Consider the following 24,265-nt stretch of genomic DNA (forward strand, 5'->3'; position numbering starts at 1 on the left):
TCTCAGGCTGCAGGCTGTAAGGCAAGAGGTAGCCAGTTTGGAAGCTGTGACAATAAGCAGGTGGGGGAAGAATGATCTGGAATGAAAACAACATAAGTTGGGAGGAAGCTTCCCAGTCACTGAGGTCAATCTCCCCATTGGGCTGCAGGGCAGTTAAAGTGTGGAGACTGTGCAAGATCTGTGATCAGCTGGTTAGGAGCAGAACCAGGCACAAACTCCAGTCTCCTGGGAGCACCTCATTCATCTCTATAAATATGTGCCAGTGTCTACTCCATGTCAGGCTTTGTTCTTGGCCCTGGGGCTACAGAAGGGAAAAAAAGACATACTGTCCACACTTGAAATGGTTCTGATAGAAAGGGAGAAAGACACCTAGCAATTAGAATCCACACGGTCACAGAGGTGTGATCAGGGCGCAGGAGCCATGTGCAGCCCATTTGCGAGTCAGGGTAGCTGAACAATCAGGAGCTGAACTCTAGGGCTCGTCCACTTCTCATCTGTGTGGCCCTGAGTGAGCTGCCTGCTCTATTCCCTCTGTACAATAGTGATCTTATCAGTGCCTTCATACGGGTTATGATGACAATTAAGTCAGTGAAACAGTGTGGCCTGCTCAGTCCTTCTGGGTTTCACTGTGGGTGAGGCACAGCCTTGAGAGGTGAGTTGGGAAGTGGTTGACAGAGACTGGGGACCTTGCAAAATCAGGTGACTGTGGCTGACCATAGGAAGAAGGACCCACCTCCTGCTCCCAGATGATTCTGTTCTTCTCTTCTTGTCCCAGGAATCCTGCACAAAGGGAATGGGGAAAACCAGTTTGTGTCTCAGCAGCCACCAGTCATTGGCAGCATCATGGGCAATGGGCGCCGGAGAAGCATCTCCTGCCCCAGCTGCAATGGCTTTGCAGATGGCAACAAGCTCCTGGCCCCCGTGGCCCTCACCTGTGGCTCTGATGGAAGCCTCTATGTGGGTGACTTCAACTACATCCGTAGGATCTTCCCCTCTGGAAATGTCACCAACATCCTGGAGCTGAGGTATGTAAGGCGGTGCCTTCTCTAAGTTCCTGATAACATCCCCTTGCCATCCTAGGGTCCAGCTACATTATCCACTGATCCAGAGAACTGGGACCGACAGTGCCATCCATGTCTGTCAGAATCTGACTTTTCACTCTCCAGATCAACCAGGTGCTGCCTCCCTCGGTGCACTGTGAAGACAAACCACCCTGGGAACAGGGAGATGTCCTTGGCATCCAGGTGACATGGAAGGCTGCTGGCAGACTTCTGGGTGCCATTGAGCCTTTTTGCTCCCTAGTACTAAACTGATTAAAATTAGTCACACAAGTCTCTTTTGTAAAATCAAGGGATGGATGGCATATGCCATGAGGCCCCTATGGCCATGTGCCCAAGTTTGACCCTATTTACTTAGCACTCATCAGAGTTCGCAGCAGTTCCCTTTGATTGGCCAGTACTGAGACAAGGCCCCACAGGCCTGACCCAGGCAGGGCCTTTCTGCTCCTCAGGTGCTGCAGAACCAGCTGGGCCACCCTTTTCCCCTCCTTCCATGAGGGCTGGTGCACAGCACAGCTACAGCTCAGGGAGGCCTCCGTGTTTTGCATTGTTTCTCTGTTTCCTGAGCCAGATCACTTTAGAACCAAAGCACTGTGGGCTCTGGGGCTATGGAGAAGCTGTGCTTTAGAAACAGAGGAGTCCCACCCACCCTACAGGAGAAATGACACCAAGTTCCTTCACAATTATTTTAGGGAATGGGACCCATCTGTCTCCTGGGCAAGGGTCTACATGAGCAGGACAGACCCTTGAACTTGAAAGCCTTTCTCCAATGCAGGCAGGGGAAAGTTGGGCTCCTACTGTTTGCCACATGTAACAGTTCTGTGAGGTTTTTATTATTATTACCCTTTAATAAGTGGGAAAGAGGAGGCCCAGGGAATTTAAAGTGCCTATCCAAGGTCCAGCTTCTAGAATGGCAGACCCAAATCCAGAAGGCCATTACCCAGTTCTGCCTCACCAAAGAATTGTCATCCAACCCAATGAGGACTACTTTGTCTTAATGCCTTATAAATATTCTCTGCTTGAAAGAATCTCATTCTACAGCACATGTGTGAGATGGAGGGCAAAGCTTGCTGGCTCCCTGACAGCCTCCTGGCACTAAGAGAAGTGTTAGCATCTGCCCCCACACACAGAGACAAAAGATGGAAGCTCATATGTGCAGGCCCATAGGAAATCATACATCAGGCTGATGAGAAGTAGGCCTCCAATGGAGTATTCTCTGCCTTTCTTCTGTTATGAGGTTGACTGGCATAGATATCTGTCAAGACAGAAGAAATTCTGAATGTATTGATTTACTCAGCTACATATATGTACTATAATGGAGAGAGCCAAGGACCAGGGGGTTGCCTCACCTTGGCAGAGAAGCTGTACGATTTTGGACCAAACACTTAACCTCGTTGGGCCTCCACTTTTATATATTTTAAATAAGTGATATCATCTCCCTGCCTCCTTCCCACCACTGTTGTGAGGATCATGTGAGACAGTGAGTAAATAGGGTAGGGAGGAGTAAATGTAGTTTGGAAAGAAAACTAAGTTAATCATTATATCATTGTCTTGATATATTTTCCTCCAATCATTTCCCCCAGGCCTGTTTCTCTATGCCATGCCCTCCCTTCTAAATATAGCATATCTCCAATTCTGTTTCCTATTGTGAGTAGGTTTCCCACATTTTGATAACTCTTTGTAGGGAAGTGAGGATGTAGAGACAGAGCAGCGAGCCTGTGTATCACTGGGAATGCGTCTATACGGGGAAGGGAAGCGACTGTTCCAGTCTGTGTATTAGCTCGTTAAGGCAGCGGAATGTGTCATGCTAGTCCTCTTTCCGGAGTCAGCAGTGGGGGTGAGGTGGAACCGTGCCTCCTCTGTGAAATGTAGCTGCTTGTAAGTGAACTCACTGACAAGTAATATCCAATATAAAATATATCAGTGTCATAGCTGCTAAGTCTTTATTTATTACAGTATTGTACAGTAGCATTGCTGTCAAGTTTTCAGGCCGCTAATAATGCTTCTAACCCTGCTGCTAACACCTCATTCTTTCTTCTATTCCCTGCTCTCCTGTCTTCTGTCAGAAATAAAGATTTCAGACATAGGTAAGCCAACCAGTGGAGAATTCCCTGTCTCTCCCCTGCCTTGTTGCATGTTGTATGGTAAGCTACACATGTCAATTTCAGATGGCTCAATGGCAAAGGAATCCTGGGTGATTGGAACGGATTGGGGATAATCAGTGGCAATAAGAGGAAGTCATTAATAATGGTGGCGGTGGGTGGCAAGAGCCTGAACTCTTTGAATCCATGGCAAAGTGAGGTGGTTATCCTATAGTCTGAGGACATGACAGATAGAAGCAACAGGAGAAAGAATTTAAACCATGACATGGTAATTTGAATGCCATAGTCTGCTTAATTCTCAGCATAAATGAGGATATCACTCAGACTGTGCCAAGTGACTGATGGTCATGATGGAAAATTCTGAAAACACATTGATCAGGTGAGGAATCTGAAATTTACACTTCTATGGACATTCCAGGTACCATGGCTTTTGGATCATCCCTGTGATCAATCCACTGATATCATCTAGCAAAGATTGAGCAGGCCACAGGGAATGTATTCAGAGGACAATCCCCAGATAGGAACTTTGTCACAGAATAGGCTTGTCATAGACTCAGAGTGGCAGTACAGCCAGCAGGAGTGAGTCTAGCCAGACACAAAGCAAAGTGATACCTGTCATTGTGGCCTTAGTCTACCCCCTAACAGAGTTCCCTGCCCTGCACACATTAGGGTGACTTGAAAACTAACCACAAGCAGATAGAGCTCTGGTTCAGACAGCCACAGAGGTGGTGCTGAGCTAACCACATGTAGTTTAGTTCAACATGGTGCATGGGTGGTGCTAAGTTGGGATAAAAGAAAGTCTTTGAGATGATGAACAGAGCCAGACAGACCCTAGTTCAATAATTGGATCCATTTCTATATAAGTAGATATTTTATATAATAATTGTATGTATTCTTTTAAAATAATAATAATTAACATGAATAGAGCTTTCACTGTATAGCTGAAAGAGTAGCATTTTGTCCCCAAACCATCTGTGAGGTGGATCCCTGTGAGTACATCCAATGTACAGAGGAGAAAACTGAAGCTCCCCAACTGGGTGGTCTCGAAAGAATTACCTCATTTCTTGAAGTTCTCATTTCTAAATTGAGGTTATTAAAATCTCCCTCAAAGGGTTGGTGTAAGAGTCACAAAGGATGGGGGTTGGGGGCATAGCTCAGTTGGTAGAGTGCTTGCCTTGCATGCATAAGGCCCTGGGTTCAATCCCCAGCACCACACACACACACACACACACACACACACACACACACACACAAAGAGTCACAAGGGATGTTTACAAAGTATAGAACATTTTCAGGCATAAGGAGGTGCTCAAAAAATGGTCATCATAGCAGTAATGATGATAACAATAGCAAGATACATACATTGTTAGAATTACTAATATATTATAACTTATAATTAAATGATGATATTATGATGATACAATGATATCATATTATATGGTGATGATTGTGATGCCTCCATGTTTCCCAAAAAGGAATTGAGTTCTCTTACACCCAAAGACACATGTCTTAAAATTAAACAGGAAGTGGGAACCAAAGTCAAAAAGAAGAAACACGTCTGATTGTACCTCAGAGTGGACTTGATTTCATGGCAGCAGAGCAAATAAATAGGAAAACATAGAACTACATTTAGGATTTGCATTATCAGAAACAGAAAATATGTTCACATCTCAGAGGAGAAATGTTTTTCCTCACACTGAAATCTGAGCTATTCCATGAGATTTGAATGGAGGATACTGAATTACACATTGCTCTCAACTTCAGTTTTGCAGAACAAAAGTACATTTCCCATAAATATCTTGGATTAAAACATAGCATTTCACACTGAAGCATCAGTCCATGGTGGTAGCTGGCTGGAGAACAACTGAGACACAGGTGACAAGCTAGGAAATTGGGGGCCATATGGCCTTGGGCTGATCACCCAGCCTTTCTGATTTCTAGTCTCATCCTCTATAAATTCAAAGAGCAGTGGTTGGAGTCTCTTTTATTTATGATCTTCAGTGACCTTTTGATATTTCCATTGTATGATTTCAAAACTGGGTTCTTTCCCTCTTTCAATTCATTGTTTTCTAGGTGCTAAAAACTATTTCTAAAGTGAGCCAAAGTGGAAGGGAAAGGGAACCATTTTGTGTGTTCCAGTTTCCTAAGTCTATCAGGAAACAGAAAACCCGGTTTCAATAGTGATACCTGAAGATTGGCAAATCCCTTCTGCTCTCTAGACCTCAGTGTACCCCTCAGTAAATATTGAGATAGATTAAATTCTAGAATTTTGTCCTCTAGAAATTTGTCCTCCAGTAGCTGCCTCAGCTGCTCTCAGTAATAGCATTTGGCTGCATAGGGGTGACATCAGCTATGCATACGAGTGTGCACTCCCCAGGACGGGCTTATCTCTGCCTTTGGCTGTTTGGCCTCAGGCTCGGCATGTCCAGGACAAAGACCCATAATCCTTTGGGCATCTTCCTCTTTGGACCCCTTTAGGGAACAAGAATCCTTGCCTCTTTTCAGATCTCTTCCCTAGGTCCCTGAGGAATGCTCAAAGCCTCTTGTTAGAAATACACTTGAACTCAAGTCTCCCTTAAACCTAGCTGCATGTATTAACTCAACAGAACCTTTAAGTGCCCAGAAATAGGTTGTGCAGGACAATATTGCATCTCCATACTTAGCTTTTCCATTATGCACCAACATAAGTATTCTGGAGGCTTTGCCAAGGTGACCAGCTTTGCCATTCATTGAGCATTTCTCTCTCTTTCTCTTTTTTTAATGTATCTGGAACTATGCACAGAAATTTATATCCTTCATGCAATTTATATCCTCAGAATCATCCTTTGAAGTTTATATTTTCTCAGATGAAAAAACTGAGGCTCAAAGTAGCAACATGCTTTGCCCAAGGTCACTTCATCAAGTGGGTAGTGGAACTGTATTTATCTGTGTGGCTTTAATACTCAAACCCTTCCCACTAATTCTAAGAACCAGTGCAACAGGTCCTGCCAACTTGCCACCTGATATGGTTGAAGGGCGCTCCTGTATATGATGCAGACCTCACTCTGAGACAAAAAGAGAATTCTCACTTATAAGCTGGGATTAGATTACTTTTTGTCACAAAACACTCCTGAGTTCTTACCTCCTGCTAGGAACTTTCCTGCAGCTTCCAGAAAGATGGTAGAGTAAGATCTGACTTCAGCTCATTAACTTCAAGAGTGGTACCCTAAAGACCTCTACGTTTTTAGGTCACTTCCAGAGGGGCCAAGGTTATGTTTGAGGAACTAGGAAAGAATGCGTGTCCTTAGAGACTCCTGCAGCAAACTTTGGAAGTAGGTCTATGATATGATTCTGTGCCAACCTTGCTCAGGATACCGGGAATCAGAATGGATCATACATGGTCCCTGTCCAGGAAATGCTCTCTGTCCACAGAACCAGGCCATCTTCCATCACGTGCCCTGAAACCATTTGTGGTTTATGGAACGTTCCAAGGCCTTGCTACTCAAAAGTACAGGCAACCAACACCAGTATGCTTTGAGAACTGATCAGAAATGCAGACTCTCAAGTTCTACACCCCAGAATCACTAAACTACAATCCACATTGTAGCAAAATCTCCAAGAAATTCATATGCACATTGAAGTTTGAAAAGTACTTCTCAAAAGCCACGGTTCCCAAGTCTGCCTGTGCCTTGTGGTCACCTGGAAAGATCTCAAAGGTAGATGGCCAGGCCCTTTAGTCACTATAGGCAAGGCTTTTTTTTTAAGCTGTATTTAGAATCATCGAACTCAGATCATCAGCAGTGAGTGTTTCCTACATACCCTTAAGCCAGGGAGGCAGATATTCATTCATTCATTCTCTCGTGAACTCAGCAGAACTGTCCAGAGCATTCACTCCACATCAGCCAAATGAGAAGCACAGGGAACTTAAAGTCAATCTCTGCCCAGAAAGAGTTCAAGATTTTACTGAGAAGGCAGACAACTGAGCCGAAGTGCCTTAAGGCACTACAGATAACTAAAAGTGTAATCTGCTGAGGCTCTGGAGACACAGAGGAATGGCCCCTTCAGGAGTGGGAAGAAGTGGGGGTCCAGGAATGGTATTTCAGATGAGGTGGTGCGAGGGCTGAGTCTCTGGATATGGGCAAGAATGAGGTGAATGAGGGCTGTGGAGCTTTGTAGTCCCTGGGCAGCAGTGTGAGGAAGCAGAAAGAACACAGACTTTGGAGTCAAGCAGAGCTGGGTTGAAATGCCCTTAGCAGTTTGTGGTCCTGGTCAAGTCACTGCACCTCTTCTAACTTCAGTTTTCTGAAATAAGGAAAAAAAAAGTTCCTACCTTTCACAATAATTGTGAGAAAATGAGGTCATGCAGGTCAAGTGGTAGCACAGTGTCTGAGACAGAGTCAGCATCCATTGGTGGTGTCAGGTACATTGGTATCCATGGGTATCATGTCTGTGGCTCTGTCCTGCCACCTGGTGAAAGTCCAGGTGGGCATCACAGACACAGGGACAAAGTCCAGGTGGGCATCATGGACACAGGGGTTGCTCCCTGTGCTAGGTAGCATGAGGAAGAAATAACTCCGAGAAGTTCAAAGAGCACAACAAGCTGGAAATGACTATTAATAATTTCACATAATCCCCTGACAAACCTGTGAGCAAAATGGAGCAGGGACTTCATCATTTGACATCTGTGGGACCTACAACTTGACCTAGTTGGGGGACTTGCCCCAATTAAAACCTATTCTTTCTAAGTTCCCAACTAATATTCTTTCCCCCATGCTTAACTAACCACCAAACCACAAAAGAGGTGGCCACAGCTCTTACAGACTCTGAGATAATCCTGCCAGTGCCATCATCTTTTGGAAGTCACCCACATGAGAAATCTACACAAGTGACATTTCTCTGGGGCAGTGAGACACGAGCTGGAAACACAAGCTGGAAACTCAAGGGGCTAATCTAAGTGGACAGGGCCCCCACCAGATTCCCCTGGGGTCCATCTTCTGCGAAGATAGATAGCACCAGTTTATCCCGAGTGATGCACAAAGAAATGAAACAATCAGCCCGACTCCGAGCTGTCAACAGGCATGCTGAAAGATCAGGCTGCTCCGGCATTGCAGGGCAGGATCTAAGGTCACTGCACTTTATTTAGCCAGAATCAGTGTCATCGGGGAAGATTAAATCTGTGCTCCAGTATACAGTAAGTCACAAGAGACATTTCAAGATAAATAGGACACCTGTGCTGTTACCACTGCCCCCAAATGAGAAGTAAAAGAAAAGCTAAGTAATTTGAATGCAAATACTACCTAAATAAGTGAAAGTGGAGATACCATCCATTAAATCAAGCAGCAGCTGTGATGAGCTAGAAGGCACCAAGCTGAACATTGGAAATACAGAAATGAACAAAATCTAGTCTCTAATGTAAGTACTAATGGCTGGGTCTGGGAGAGGACCCACAAATAAATAGCCATGACTATTACATTAAGTGTTGTGTAATCTAGATGCAGACCAGCATGGATCTCAGTGCACAGAGAAAAAAGGTTGGGGAAAGATTGCAAGAAAAGGTACCATCTGAGCTGACACCTGAAGAATGAGTAGAAAAGAGAAGGGGACAGAGCAGGAACAACAGGGACAAAGAGGCCTGAGGCTTGTGGGGTGTAGGGCATGTGTGAGGGAGAGCAGAGAGATGGAGCAGCCCAGCAGGAAGGGCCTGGGGTGCTTCTGGACTTCCTCTGTGAGACAGAAGGATCCTGGAAGGGAAAATGTGGAAATAACATGTTGGTATTTGGGCTAGATCAGGAGGCACAGCCTGGCTACAGGCAGAGAAACCTTGCCCTGGTTTCAGAAGGAGGTGATAGGACAGCTGGGTTAGGGATTCAGAGGAAGGATCACTGGAGAAAGTCATGTCATGTTAGACAAATTCATGGATAATAACCCTGGATCTGGATGCCTGGCTCTGTTAGAAGTAGCCAGTCCCCAAGGACACAACCCAAAGTAAGGGATATTTATGATGAACAGTCAGGTCCAGCTAAGACCCTCATTGACCCTCACCCCCAAATATTACTGTGCCCCAATCATTATATGTAATTCATAAACACCATTCTGTAAAATAAAATTTTGTTTTTCGAAAGGACCTAAAACCTACATGCTTATAAATGTACCATAGCCCTTATTCAACCTTTCTCATTCCCTCACTGCATCTTGAAGGGTGTGCAGTGGCCTCTCTCAGTATGTGCACTGAACATGGCCAAAGCCAGGCCATCCCATCTGAACAGAGAAAGATTCTTTTTAATCAGAAAATGCAGAAGAGGACACCAATATTGAGATGCAGTTTGAGGGCTGGGTGAATGACCAGGAATTGTAAATTAGCTTCCCAGGAGTAGAGAGTTCAAACTTTATTGTGCCCTAGACTTGAAAGAAGTTGGTTATCAGTACCAGTACCATGGAATAACAAAATTCAGGCTTTACAGGTGCTACCTATCTGGTAGTCATCTCTAATGCAAAAACAGACATAATCACTAGTAATTAAAATAACAATTATGATTCTGAGCACCTCCTGGGTGCTCAATACTTAACAATGCAAGTGCAAACGACATGGCATTTGTGATTTCAGGTAATTTTCCCAACACACCAGCAAGGTGGCTATAGCATTCCCATTGAACAGTTGAAGCAAACAAGGCTCAGCGGGCCAGGCAACCTGCCCAAGCTTCAGAAACTGGACATCATAAAGCTAGACTTAAAACCCAGACTGATTTGATATCAAAGCCCGTGCATTTCCCCACCCTGTGGCTAGCGCGGCGCCTGGTCTCAAGGCTTCTACACAGTCTTCTCTTTCCTTTGTAACCTGAGCCTAGTCTTTGTGACTGATTTCTAGAAACATGCCCTCATTAGTGCTGCTCCTGTTCTGTTTCTTTTTCCTTGAGTTTTGCTGCAGATTTACAAACTAATCCTGCAACTCATTTGTATGTGGCTACAGGAGGGAGACTGCAGGGCTCCTGAGATAGGAGACAGTCTGGACGCCAACCAGGAGTCAGGTCCACTAGGGTCTCCCCTGTTCATCCCAAGATGAGAGTGAGAGCTGCTGTAAAAAATCCTATGGAGAAGGGCTACATCTTTGAACTCTTGGATTGTTTTTTAAAGTCACGGACCTTCGTGTTTCTAGTTTGACTTAACAGGCCACCTCTGACAAGCCTCACTGATAGCCTTTTTAAGAAAATACGTATCAGCACCTGATACAGGCACTTATCAGCAAGAGGTTTCTGCATTAGTATCTGGGTGGGATGGATAGTTAGGCCAACCCCTAAGATTGAAAAATTGAGGAACCATCCCCCAAAGTAGAGACATCATTCCCCCAAGACTATTTTTTGGCTTGGATTCAAAAAGGCCAGGGACACATCTCAAGCTACCTGACAGAGAAGAAAGTGCTCACCACTGGCCGTGTCTTTGTTTTGCAGTCACAGCCCAGCGCATAAATACTACCTGACCACAGACCCCATGAGTGGGGCCGTCTTCCTTTCTGATACCAACAGCCGGCGGGTCTTCAAGATCAAGTCCACCATGGTGGTGAAGGACCTTGTCAAGAACTCCGAGGTGGTGGCAGGGACTGGGGACCAGTGCCTCCCCTTTGATGACTCTCACTGTGGGGATGGAGAGAAGGCTACAGAAGCCACACACACCAATCCCAGGGGTAAGGCCTTGCATTGGAATCACTCTCAGTGATGTTTATTGGGGCACTACCATTTCCGGGAGACCTACATGTTTATCATTGCAAAAAATTCTCGGAAAATACCAATAAATATACAGAGGAAGGTTAGGATTGTGATAATTCTACCTACCAGAAATATTCCCAGTTAATATTTCTTATCTGTTCTTTTCGCCTTTATTCTAAATGTTTGTATGTATATAATATTCACCAAAATCAAGTAAACAAGATGAGGTCACATTAAACAAACTATTTTTGTATCCTGCTTTTTCTCCCTAAATGATATATTAGGAGCTCTTTTCATGTCATTAAAGAGTCTTATGTGTCCTCATTTTTAATGGCCATATAGTATTCCTCCAAGTGGACGTTCCATCATGTATTTATCATGCTATTGGATACACATGCTCTCTCATGTTATTGTTACCAAAAGCACTAGTGTGTCATCTTGGCATATGTTCATGAGCTATGGGACAATTAACTGTAGGTCTCAGTTTGGAATCCTTCCAAAAGCTAAACTTCTAAATGCTCAGTTTCAGTATTTGTCATTCACTTATTGAACAAGTATGTACGAGTGTATAGAGCTATGAGGTTGCATAGATAAGTTCTTTGTAACAGAATAAATAAGACTTGGCTGTGAAGCACTCTGATGTGGGAGAGAGCGAGAAGTGTTCCCTGAGATGGAGGAAGATCTGTGCATGGGGGATCAGAGCTGGGAGAGAGCTTGGACCCTGGGAGTCTTTTTAGAAGGGAAGCCATCATCATTCAGATGTCCTGCAGTGGAGGTTTGTCTGTGGTGCCAGCCCCAGGGCCAATGACTCCGTGTCTCAGCTGCAGGGTCCTCATCAATAGAGTAGGGGTAACGATACCATCTGTGTAGACTTCCTAGGAATGGTCTAAGGGTCAAAATCAATGTATTTCACACGGTATCCTGTAAAAACATTATGAATGATTATATTAGAAGGCTGGGGTTCAAAGCAAAGCAGTAAACTCATGAAATCATGCATTCAAATCTAGGCTTTGTCATCCAGTAGCTGTGTGACTTTGGGCAAGTTGTCTAATCTCTCTGAACCTCATTTTTCTCATTTATGTAACGAGGATATAATACAGTTATAGTACAGATTAAATATCATCAGGAAGATAAATGCTTAGCATAGCAGCATCGGGCACATAGTAAACATTGCATAAATGGTGACTCCTATAACTATTGTTATATTGTATTACAATGCATTATGTCACCTCCCATGGTATACCCTCATAGCATATTATCTCTACCACATGGCTAGAGTGCTCAGGTGGTAACTGTGGGGTAAATATTGTGTCATCAATGGTTAATTTCCCTCTTAATTATGATTTGCTGTATGAACAAGCAGTGAAGAGGGGAGTGAGCACCAACCTTGCTCTTGGGGACCCTGCCTTACGGTTCCTCTCTGCTACTCACTGACTCTGGGACCTCCTCTTCTGGACCTCAGTTTTCCCGATAGTCCATGAGAGGTTAGCCTAATGATCCATCAGCCTCTCTCTGCTATGACACTCTGCTCTCTGAGAATTCAAAGTTTGTTCTTGAGATTTCTGTTCTGCGCAGGCGTCCCTCAGCGGCCCTGCACACTTGCATTCCCTCCCCCTCACACAGATGGAGTGGCAGCGCAATTGCCCAAAAGCCTGCAATTAACCTAGATAAAAATGACAGAGAGTGCCACAATATGCAGACACTTTGCAGTAGGGAGGAGAAAATATGTCCATCTATTTAGCACAACAAAAAGAGGGGGAAATAAAGTCATTAATCAGGGGACAGATCACTTCGATTAGCCTGTGCAGCCAACTTTGTAAACAAGAAACCTAATTGTTCATGAAGCGCTCATCAGTCCTGGCAGATGGAAGAGAAAGACAGGACAGAGCCAGGAAGACAAGAAAACTCCTGTCTTGGTACTTACAGAATGAAATTAATTTGCCTTCTAGGCAGGGCCCCCCGGGAAAGGCTCCCAGCCTCAAGGCCGCCTGGTCCTCTGTGTGAAACCCTCTCCGGCTGCCCAGCCTCAGGGGGCATGGAAGCCACACCAGTGCTCCAGGGGCCCTTCCTCAGAGCTGGTCCATCCCAGCCTATCTGCTGGCCCAGGAAGAGACACAGGGCCCCAGAGCAAGTGCCACAGAACCTACAGAGTGCTGGGTGTTTCTCATAATCCTGATAGCCACTAATAATTATTGATGGCTAACTATTGCAAGTCAGATGTTGGTATCCTCATTTTATAAATGAGAAACCAAGACTTAGAAGGGATGGAGTTTGCTGAGGTTAACACAGTTGGGAAGTCTCACATCGCAAGCGTCTCCACCTTAGCCAACCTCGTCTGACCCTTTTTCCCCCCGCCTGCCTCTAGGAAAATCAAGCAGAAGTGACAAGTTCTCCTCAGGCATGTCATTTACTGGGCTTCCCCGTCTAGACCAGGCCCCTCTCAGGGGCAAATCTTGCCCATCATCCCTAAGCATCAATGGTGTGGTAGGGGAATGTCTGACAGGCCATTCTGGGCCTGGGGTGAAAATCAGAATCGCCCACGATCAAATTTAAAGTGTGCATTGGTCACAGGCACAATCACCCCCTGAACTAGTATTTCCAAGAGGGAGGTCAAAAGGGTGTGTGTTGAAAACACTCCAGGTGATTCTGATGCACATCACTAGCTAAAAAATACTGAATGCGTATCATGACCACCAAGGTGTTTGCCAAGATCAGAGAGGTGCTCAGGTACACTTGAGATCTGGAGCAGGTCCCCCAAGGGATTCTCACACACATTCAAAAAAGAAATACAGACTTACAACAATACCTTGGTTTGACAGATGAGGAAACAAGTGCAGGGATGTCCAGTGACTTGCCCAAGATCACACCGGCTGGGCCAGGGAGAAAGTCAACCAAGTGTCAATCTAGGGATGGAACAGATGATATTGAGTAATCCTGGCTCCTCTCTTCGATGTGCTATCCTTAGACATTAAATTTAACAATATTCTCTATGCAAACCCATAGAATTCTTTTCAGACTATGCTTTTGCAGTGACAGATGTTTCAGTCAGCTTTTTCGCTGCTGTGATAAAGGACCTGATCAGTACAATTGTAGAGGAGAAAAGGCTTATTCAAGGGCCCACAGTTTTAGAGGTCTCCATCCACAGATAGCAGCCTCCGTTCCTGGAGGCTCAAGATGAGGCAGAACATCATGGCAAAGTGTGTAGCAGAAGAAAGCAGCTCACCTGGTAATCAGGAAGCAGAGAGAGACCCCACTTGCCAGATACAAATATATACCCCAAACCATGCCCCCAGTGAGCCACTTCCTCCAGATACACCCAACCTGCCTCTAGTTACCACTCAGTTAATCCCAACAGGGATCAATTCACTGATTAGGTTAAGGCTATAACCCAGTCATTTCTCCTCCAAACCTTGCATTGTCTCACATGTGAACTTTTAGGGGACACCTCACATCCAAACCATAACAACCAATGAAATTAAAATAATAAGGATAGAAAAACTTAAAGAACTATCTTAAAAGAAAAGAAAATTTATTACCAAAAAAGTAAAATAAAATACAAAAAAAAGTGTATTTTATTATTACATTTGCAGGACTTGAGAAGTCAGTTAATTTAAATAATGCACAGTGTAGTGAAAAATATCCCCTTACCACTACCTCTAGTGCTTCAAAACCCCTAGAAGTTATGAGTCCAGTTTTTGTGGGTGACTGAGGTGATAAATAAAAATCTCTGGAGGCAGCAAAGCAGGACTAGAGCCCAAGAGGACCTGAGAACCTGGGTTCCATCCCAGTTTCAAACAAAGCACACAGTTTCTGCACCTCCATCTGTTTGTCTTTAGAAGAGAACCAGAGGGCTGTGGGCATGGCTCTAGTATGCACAAGGCCCTGGGTTCCATCTCCAGTACCACACCAAAGGGAGGGGGCTGAGTGTCGTAGGAGCATCTGAGGAGACCAGGCTGCAAAAGTGCTTTCTGTGTCCTTTTAGCTCTGATGCTGAATTCCTGTTTTGGCTTCTCCATCCAGGCATTACAGTGGACAAGTTTGGGCTGATTTACTTTGTGGATGGCACCATGATCAGACGCATTGATCAGAATGGGATCATATCCACCCTGCTGGGCTCCAATGACCTCACATCAGCTCGGCCCCTCAGCTGTGATTCTGTCATGGATATTTATCAGGTGAGAAGATCTTGTCTGCTAGAACCCTGGGCCCCTGAGCTCATCCTCTCATCCACCACCCAGCCACCCAGCCACTCTGCTGGCCCTTCATCTTTGCACCAGACAAGCCTTTAAAGGATGCCCACTTGGTACAGGCCTTTGATAAGCACCAAGGATGCAGAGATGACACTGACCCTGCCCCACTCACCTCCCAGAGGCTGTGGGAGGTCATCAAGAGGGGTAACAAGTGTGTGGGCATGGCAGAGGTTCTGGGAAATCTGCCCAAGGCCAGCAGAGTAGGATGGATAGAGCTTTAAACAGTGTTAATTTAAATCCACAACCTCCTGAACTTCCTCTTTTGTAACACATACAGGTACTTGCATATTATCTATTCTTTTTCTAGTTCATAAACTGCATGAAGCAGGAATTCTTTACTTAATCAGGTGGCTAGTACACATTGAAGAACAGCCCATACGTGTTGATTGATTGATTGAGTGATTAAATCCTGGCTTTGCCACTCACTAGCTCAGTAACTTTGGGCAGGTTTTTGAAGTCTTCTGAGCCCTATTTTTCATCCGAGAAATGGAAATCACTGCCATGGGCCTGGCAGAATTACCTCGAGAACACATACAACAATGCCCGTGAACTTCCTAGTGCTGCTCAACACTTCAGAGGTGAAATAAACTGAATTTCTAAGGTCCGCTTATACAGGAGGTAACATTTACTCCAGGTTTTAAAGACTGAATAGGGGTCTTTCTGGGTAGCAAAAAAAGAAAAGGAGACATTTCACAGAAAGGGGACAGGATGCACAAAGGCACAAAGATGTTAATGAGACTGATATGTTCAAAACCATTGGGAAATTGAACGCTAGAGCTCAAGCTGCTTGGAAGGAGGAGGTAGGGGTTGAAATAGGAAGCATGGTCTGGGGCCAATAGGAAAGGACCTTGCCACTTCAGGCCAGAGAGTTTGGACCTTGGCAGGTGGGCACCAGTATCCCAGGATAGACTCAATAGAGACACATGTGACTAGCAATCCAGCACGACCTTAGGATAGCCTACAGTGACTTGGCAAGTGACCCTTTATTGCTAGGTCCTCGGGCTGGGCTTGGCCTGTGCCATCTTGCCAACGTTACCAGAATCTAGGAGGTACCAGAAATTGGGAGGCTGACTGTGGCGCTTGCTCCCAGCCCCACTCGTCATGCCTGCCTGTTCCTGACACATGTGGCTTCCCCAGGGCCCCATGGCTGCTGCTGGCGGTCCCAGCACTGTGCCACGTGCCAGTCGGATGCTAGTACGGTTCCCTCTGCGCCAACTACTGTGATTGCTGCGCTCCAGAATGGAATCTGTTCTCTGCCACTCGTCTTTGCAATTTGGCAGGCTTCCCCTCGCTGGCTCGAGAGTTTCCCTCTCCAGTCTGTGAACAAGCTGGAATCACCCACCAGGAAGCAGCCACGGCCTAAGGATGTGCATACAAGTATTTTCAATTCTCAAAACGGGCCCTCAACCAGCCAGCGTAGGGTGCTGAACATTTTCAATCCACACATTGAAAAACTGTTTAACTTTAGATAGAGATACTGCCAAGCAGTCAGAGCAAAGACTTGGAAGACAACTGGCATATATTGGATGGGGGAAAAAATGAAAACCCACACTTAGATTCTGAAATCCTAGACTAAAAATTTCTTTATTGCTGGCCCTTACTACCTTTGTCTGAATCTAAGCATGGATTTTTTTTTTTTTTTACAAAACTCCAGAGCAGGCATATATTTTGACATACACATATGGGCAGCGGGTACTGGCTTTCATTCTCAGAGCTTCCTCTGTTACCAATACCTAGATACTTGGCTGTCCCATTGGGAATAGAAAGGGAAGCCAAAGACAGAACACAGCTAGGAGGCAAGAGTACAAAGGGGAGAACCCAGAAACCTGGACCAACGTAGGAGGAGACAAAGACCAGGTCCAAGATGAGAGAAAGGGACGGGAGGAGGCATTGAGTAGAGAGGGTGCAGATTACATGCCTGTAATCCCAGCAATTTGGGAGGCTGAGGCAAGAGAAACATGAGTTCAAAGCCAGCCTCAGCAATTTAGCGAAACCCTAAGCAACTCAGTGAGACCCTGTCTCTAAATAAAATATAAAAAGGACTGTAGGTGTGGATCAGTGGTTAAGTGCCTCTGCTTTCAATTCCTGGTACAAATAAAAAGAAAGAAAGAAAGCTGGATATTAATATAGCCAGGTATGGCCACCCCAGGCAGAGCATCACTCTCTACCTAGGGACCAAATGAGCACACTCTATGTGCTGGGTGCTTTTCTAGTGAGATTAGAGAGCTAAGCATGGCTTCTCTTTTCTCATGTAGCCATCACAGTAATCCTGTAGGGTAGATATTAGAGATAAGGAAACTGAGACCTGGTGAAATAAAAGGTGTTATTTATGCAGAGCCCTATACTAGATTTCATCAGAGATGCAAAATGAATTTTTTAAATAAAATCATGTAAGTAAACACCTAGTACAGTGCCTGGCAGCTGCCAATAGGGTGTCAATATTAGGTTCCTTTAAAATCCACAAAAGAACTTTCATGTACATTGCCTCAGCCGATCCCCACAACTACTCTATGCATATTTATTACCCCTTTTGCTATGGGGTGAGAAGGTCAGTGTCTAGGAAACTTGAGTAAGATGACGCTTCTGGTGACCGTGGAATTGGAGTCGAAGTGAGGTGTCCAGCCCTCCATCCCTTGCTGGGTCTGTGCCATTTGCTGGCCATTCATTCATTCATGTGACAGTCATTTCTGCAAGCACATCACTCTTTAACAAGGCAGTCAGCTCAGAGTGCCTCAGTGAAGCAGAAAATACTCAGGAAGATAGGGTGGAGGGGATGCCCCTCCCTGACATGGCCCTTAAACTAGGAGCTGGAGGACCTCCAAAGGCATAAGGTCTGCTCCCTCTGTTTTGGTGGTGGGAAATCAAGCCAAAGGCAGAATCATCCCTGATCAGAGGTGAGACCAGATTGGCTTACATACAGTATGCCCCAGAACCATCATGCCAGCTACATGACAGAGCAGCTCTGAGAGACATGCCTTCTCCACCCCCGGGTGCCCCTGTGTATGCAGCAGCTTTCGACAACATGCTTGCTGTTCATTTCTTCTGGTTTCCTCTCTCCTTTCCCTCTACTGATTCCCTCTTCCCCCCTCCCACCCACCCACTCATCAAGACGCCATCTTTTCATCATAATGACAGGCAGAAAGGTCTCGCAAGCAGGTCCCCAAGGTGCCACAGGACCAGAGGGCATAAAATATTTAGCAGCCAGTGTTGACAAGAAATGGGTTTTAGAAAATTGAAAATTCTCCTGTCACTTTAGAGCAAACTGTGTTCTTGATGCAGCCGAAAGCTGGCACAACAGTGCTCCAGAGAGCACTGGGGAGCATGAGTGGCAGGCAGTCCAGGCCACAGCTCTGCAGGGTCTGCAGCGCCCTCGCTCTGTGCAGACAGCCAGGCACTGGGGTCGGGGGTGAGGAGACAAGACCCGAAGACAGACTGCCCTGAAGAACCGAGAAAGGTCTCGCCCTTCCTGAGAATGGCCCTGAGCTAAGGGGACAGATGAAGGTGGCCTCGCCTAGACATATAATTTATTGGGGTTTCATTCTACCTAGGCAAGCAATCACATGCACCTTGCAAGAAATTTGAAAAGTTTAAAATCACCAAGAATATTAGAATGGCCTTTTATCCTAGTATGGTTAATGTTTTGAGATATATCCATCAGGCTTTTAATCTCCTCTCTATCCATAATCGATCTAATTTATGATTACGTTTCCTCCTAATTGGAATCACACTGTGCTTACAATTCTGTGACCTGTTCTTTCTTCTTAACACATAGCAAACATTTCCCCCTGTCATTACATATCCATCTATAATGTCACTTATAATGATTACACATAGTATTCTTATTTATGAGTGAACTAAATATGCTATAATTTATTTAGCCAATTCTCAATTGTTGGGCATAACTCCAGTTTTTCACCCTTGTTAAAACTGGGTCTGATGAATATGCTTGTAGACAATGGTATACAAGAGAAAATTCCTGGGAGAGAAACTTCTTATCTAAATTATTATATTAGTTAGAGTGGACTCCATAAGGGACCAAAGAGCAAGGGTTTATAGGGGGCTCAGGAGCCCTAAGTTGAATAGTCTTTAGTTAGGGCCCAAAAATCAGCAGAAGGAAACACTCATCAACACTTCCAACCCTGTATGGTGTGGTTGGACCTCTTGAAGGCCCAACTAGTGAAGTGCCAGTAGTTCCCAGTGTGATCTATCCAACAATCCATGCCCCATGTCCATGTCCATTTCTCCTCACCTTAAACCCTGAAGGTTGCAGCCTCTTAGTTTCCCACTTAAAGACTTACCAGTCAGGCTCAGAAGAAGCTCAGAGTGGGGCCCCAGACCTGTGAACCCTAAATCCTACTGCCAACTTCATTAATCCTTTCCAGGAGGACCAGTTCTCAAAGGTATTAGAAACCATTATGTAGAGCAGGGCTTCCTAAACTTCAGTGGACACCGAAATCACCCAGGGATTTTGCTTTAATGCAGACACTGATTCAATAGGTTTGGGGCAATTCTGACCAGCTCCCAGATGATACCAATGCTGTTTGTCTGGTTATCACCCAATATAAGAGGCAGGAATCCAGTTGTGTTTCCCAACTCCCAATTAGAATCACCCAGGAAGCTTGAAATAATGTCAATGTCCAAACCCCACCCAGGGAACCGACTCAGGGTGGAATGTGAATACCACTATTTTCTAAAACATCCCCAGATTATTTGAATATAGGGCCAGATTTGAGAACCACTGGTCTATAACTGTGTCTGACAGTGCCATGGTTATTCTGTCTATTATTTGAGAAATCATCTTTTATACACGTATCATATCATCCATTCATGAAGAGTCTCTTCTAAACCTCTGAACAAGTCCTACTTTGCCTCCAGACTTCATCTGACTTCCCCTCCCACCCCCATATCACTGTTTGAGCACTCTGCACAATTATTATTTCTGTTTTCCAGATGTGAAAATTGTGGCTCAGAGAGGCACAGTAACTTGCGCAAGGTCATAAGTGGTAGAACTAGGATCTGAACCCAGGCCTGTCTGACTCCAAAGTCCATCTTCTCACCGGCTACTTTCTGTTGTTATCCCCTCTTCAGGTTTTGTCAGTCCTGACAGAGACCATCAATGCCTCAGTGACATGGTTTTCCTGTGCTCAGGGGGCTGACACTCCTTTTTTGATGGTATACTCTGTAAGGATTGGCCAAGACTATATGTAAAGGTGCTTCGGATGCTGTTATGGGTTTTAAGGGGGTGTGGGATGATTAGTGGGGGACATCCTGCCAATCATTTGAGTGTTCATGTCTCCATTGTCAGGTTCGCCTGGAGTGGCCCACAGACTTAGCCATCAACCCGATGGACAACTCTCTTTATGTCCTTGACAACAATGTAATCCTGCAAATCTCTGAAAATCACCAGGTACGCATTGTCGCTGGGAGGCCCATGCACTGCCAGGTTCCTGGCATCGACCACTTCCTGCTGAGCAAGGTGGCCATCCATGCAACCCTGGAGTCAGCCACTGCTTTGGCTGTTTCACACAACAGGGTCCTATATATTGCTGAGACTGATGAGAAAAAGATCAACCACATCAGGCAGGTCACCACTAGTGGAGAGATCTCCCTAGTTGCTGGGGCCCCCAGTGGCTGTGACTGTAAAAACGATGCCAACTGTGATTGCTTCTCTGGAGACGATGGTTACGCCAAGGATGCAAAGCTGAACACCCCGTCTTCCTTGGCTGTGTGTGCTGATGGGGAGCTCTATGTGGCTGACCTTGGGAATATTCGAATTCGGTTCATCAGGAAGAACAAGCCTTTCCTCAACACCCAGAACATGTATGAGCTGTCCTCCCCCATTGACCAGGAGCTCTACCTGTTTGATACCAGTGGCAAGCATCTGTATACCCAAAGCCTGCCCACAGGAGACTACCTGTACAACTTCACCTACACTGGGGATGGTGACATCACTCTCATCACAGACAACAACGGCAACATGGTTAACATACGCCGAGATTCTACTGGGATGCCTCTCTGGTTGGTGGTCCCAGATGGCCAGGTATACTGGGTGACCATGGGTACCAACAGTGCACTCAAAAGTGTGACCACACAAGGACACGAGCTGGCCATGATGACATACCATGGCAACTCTGGCCTTCTGGCGACCAAAAGCAATGAAAATGGATGGACAACCTTTTATGAGTAAGTATCCAGCTGATGCCATTTGATGGCTGTTTCATTAGGTGCATTGCAGGTTAGAGATGAAGTGTTCATTCTTGAATGTATTTCATTTTTAATTCAGGACTTGGGATGCAAACCATTACCTTTAATATGCTCTCATGTTCATATTCTAGATGATTTCTCCTGAGAAGGAAATTTGTGTAGTGGAGAAGCTACAAGCTTTGGAATCAGAGAATTTGGGCTTCCATCCTAGCTGCACCATGGATTTCATTTTTCTGGGCTTTAGTTCTACATCTATAAAATGCTCATGGTGAACATAGTACAGGGAGATGATATAGATGAAAAGTCCTTGATAAACTCCTTGCCTCTCCAGATGACCACTGTTCAGAAACATGGTAGTGGGAGAAGGAACAATTCCATATAGGTGAATTTTTTTTGCATAATTGGAGCTCACATCTTTAAGTACCAAATTTTTTTTTAATTTTTACCATTTTAGATGACCTTGTTATGAGGTACATTACCTGCCTCCTTTCTGAAACACGTGACACAGATCTAACATAACCTTTCTATTTATGAGTCAGGGTTGTTAATGAGGAGAGCAACAATGGCATATTATGCTGTTGTAGGAAAGAGCTTCTGTGGGGAGACAAGGATGCAGAACCCTTTGCCCTGCCTAAAGTAATGCTCAACTACTCTTTTCTTGGCCCCTCCATGGGGAGTTACTGTGTCCCCATTTGTTTTCAGTCACAGTGCTCACCTCATCTAGCTACAACCCTACTTCCCCCCATACAGGGCTTCTTAAGTGGTGTGGTCAGAGAAGCAGAAGTTCAGCTTATTACAATCCCAGCCAAAATTAAATAGACGTTATGAAGTGTTTCCCTATGAGGTATTTTAATGAAGGGATTTTGTAACATCTCTTTTTCTAGTTAGATTTTTTTTAAGCTTTTATTTGTTTTTCCCCAAGATGTTAGCCATGTTCCAGAGAACTGAGACTGCTGAAAGTGTCACCATTAGACATGTGTGCAGGGGATGGGGAAGGACCTAGTCTTGTTGACCATCAAAAGTGGGCCAGGAACTGCATTGTCATTGCAGCCTCCCTTCACAGCAGCTGGGATTTGGGCAGATATTATCTGCTTTATGGAAGTAAAAGCTGAGGCTTGGACAAGCCCATTTGCCCGCTGTTACATAGTGAGAACACGACAGAACAGGGATTGCAGCCCAAATCTGTCTGAGGCCAAAGCTCTTGCTCTTTCATTTCTGCCCTACTGCCCTCCCCCACTCCACCCCCCTTAAGGTTGTTAATCCCAAATGCACTTGAATCCTTGAACCCGACATTCTTCTCAAAGTGGATCAAGCATCAGTTTCTCACAATCTTGAAACTCAAAGGAAAAGGACCTATAATTGATTTTAAATATAACTTACACCAAAAAATGTCACAGCAGTTTGTACAAAGTTCACTAACTAAATTCCTTTCTCCAAACAAGGACCTTGCTAATTGCAAAGAAAAGACAAAGATCCAGGAAAACAGCAATTATCTTGATTAACTCATTGAAATGGAAATACGCTAAATAATTCAATTTTCCCCATTGCCCATGGAAATCTCATACATTATTTAGCCAATACAGGGATTTCTTTGTCAGAGCGAGTCTGTACACTTAATTAGTTCCCAAGGTCACTCCCTCAGATCCCAAACTGAATGCCTGCACATCACTGCCACTGTTACTCTTCACCACCCTGAAATCTAAAACCATTTCCTACACCTCTACCAGACAGGGTCCCTTCCTCTCTTTCCCTGATGAAATCTACAGCCATGTTTGATATTTTAGGAAGAAGGAAAAGTTATTACAATTGCTTTTTATAAAATAGCATTTGAAATTCCAAAGAATCCACTTTATAGGAGTACACAAGAAAAGCACTGATCCTTCTTGACACAAACCAGAAGTGGAAGATAAAAGCCATACAAATAAAAAAAAAGAAAGAATGAAAGAAAACTCACTTTTTTGAGATCCCTCTGTATGCCAGGCTCTTTCCCATTTCATAGCATCTATGAGATGGTAAACCATAAGCCTGATACAGATTAATTACCTTGGGTCTCATGGTAGATCATTTTTCAGAGAGCAGGAAATTATCTTCCACATTTTTACATAAGAATATGCTAAAGCACAGAGAGATTAAGGAACAAGCTTAAAAATCACATAGTGGGTGTAGAGCACAACTGGAACACAAGTCCATGTTCCTCCAACTGCACTGGCCTGGTTCACCTGTGTTCTTTGTGACTTATTGGTATGATAGAGATCTAAATAGTGTCTATTCTATAAGAACAGCCTGAGGTTCAAAATTTCCGTGAGATAAAATATGAAAAGCTCCATAAAATGACAGTGGCTGCCATTATTATTATTATTATTATTATTATTATTATTATTATTATTATTATTTCAAGCAATATGTGGCAGTAGCAGTAATTATAGAAATGTTATTTGGACATGAAACATATTAGCCAGGAGCAGTTTGTAAGTAAACTAATCAGAGGAACAGATCAAAGTTTTAATAGGAGTAGGAATCAAAAGAGCAGACTCAAATGTCAAGTAGAACATATTAAGGTGTGAACTAGGAAAGAGGTCAGGTCCCTGAGGATATCCTAAATGGGCTGGAAAATGGCATGCTGAGTGGGCCAAGTAAAGTGGATCTGTTCTGGAAACAAAGCAAGGGAGCCAGGCACCTATCTTCACTGAACATTAGCCATGTGACTCAGGCAGGCTAGCTGGCCTCCAGGCCCATGTCTCAACCAAACAAACAAACAAAAAATTCCTACCTTACCCCATTTATGGGCCATTCCGAGGATTAAAAACTAAATTAATACTGAGAGGAAAAAAATACTTAACAAGCTATTAAGCTTCCTAGAAGGAAAGGTGTACGGTTGTTTATTGTCGAGGTGTTTCTTTTTCTTTTTTTTTCTATTTATTTATTTATTTTAATTAGGTATATCTGACAGCAGAATGCATTTCAATTCATTG

At 44.5% G+C, this 24,265-nt stretch overlaps 1 pseudogene; it reads left to right on the top strand.

The window, feature by feature from the left end:
* The window catches only part of LOC143387807 (teneurin-4-like), a 333,926-nt pseudogene that overhangs the window by 281,583 nt on the left and 28,078 nt on the right, over nt 1-24,265 (top strand).

The sequence above is a fragment of the Callospermophilus lateralis genome, unplaced genomic scaffold (genome assembly GCF_048772815.1).
Source record: "Callospermophilus lateralis isolate mCalLat2 unplaced genomic scaffold, mCalLat2.hap1 Scaffold_314, whole genome shotgun sequence".
NCBI classification, from domain to species: Eukaryota; Metazoa; Chordata; class Mammalia; order Rodentia; family Sciuridae; genus Callospermophilus; species Callospermophilus lateralis.